Source organism: Asparagus officinalis, chromosome 3, assembly GCF_001876935.1.
Source record: "Asparagus officinalis chromosome 3, Aspof.V1, whole genome shotgun sequence".
Classification (NCBI taxonomy): domain Eukaryota; kingdom Viridiplantae; phylum Streptophyta; class Magnoliopsida; order Asparagales; family Asparagaceae; genus Asparagus; species Asparagus officinalis.
The window spans coordinates 37,698,094-37,699,335 of NC_033796.1; positions in this window are offsets into that span (position 1 = coordinate 37,698,094).

The window sequence follows — 1,242 nt, forward strand, 5'->3', positions numbered from 1 at the left end:
GTCATTTACCATAATAGAATTATCTATCACCAATAATTCACATATACTTCTAACAAAAATACGGGGTTTTACAGGGTTGGTCCATGTAAACTTCTTCATCTAAATTTCTATTTAGAAAAGTGGTTTTTACATCCATTTGATATAACACTAAGTCATAATGAGCCACCATAGCTATAAAAATTCTAAATGAATCCTTTTTCAAAACAGGAGCAAATGTTTCTTTATAGTCAATGTCATCCTTCTGAGTAAAATCTTTGGCAACGAGTCTAGCCTTGTATCATTCGATATTGCCATTTGAGTCGTGTTTGATCTTAAAAACCCATTTACACCCAACTCTTTTACAACCTTTAGGCAATTCTACAAGATCCCAAACTTTATTATGCTCCATTGATTTCAACTCATCTTCTGTAGCATCAAACTATTTATCAGCATTTTGACTTTTCACGACCTGTGAAAATGAAACCGGGTCTTTATTAATTCCAAAGTCATGTTCTGACTCTTGTAGATAAACCACATAATCATTTATTTGTTGTTCTTAAAAGTCGTTAAACTGTTCAACAACTATAGGAACAACAATTTGAGAAGAAGTTAAAGGCAAAGGAACATTCATTTTAACTTCTTGGATTTCCACTTTACATGGTTCCATACTCCCACTAATATCACCATTCTCAATGAACCTGACATTTCCAGTTTTAACAATTTTCGTACTATGACTAGGACAATAAAATCTATACCCTTTAGATTTTTCTGGATAACCAATGAAGAAACCATTGGTTGTTCTTGAGTCCAGTTTCTTTTCATGTGGATTATAAATTTGCCGTATGACAACCCCAAACATGAAGGTGTCTCAAACTGGGTTTCCTTCCCGTCTACAGTTCGAAAGGAGTCTTTAGAACTGCCTTACTAGGAACCCTGTTTAATAAATAAATTATGGTTTTTAAAGTATACATCCATAATGATAAGGGTAAAGAAGAATAACTCAACATACTCCTAACCATGTCCATTAGTGTACGATTACACCTTTCTACAACATCATTTACGGTGTATCTGGCATAGTATACTGAGCGCATATGCCATGCTGTCAAGAAATTTAGCAAATGGACCAGGGTATTGTCATGTTTCATTATATTTTCTATAAAATTCACTACCCCTATCAGATCTAATAATTTTCATCTTTTTGTCTAATTGTCTTTCAACCTCATTAATAAATACCTCTAGGGCATCTACTGATTGAGATTTTTC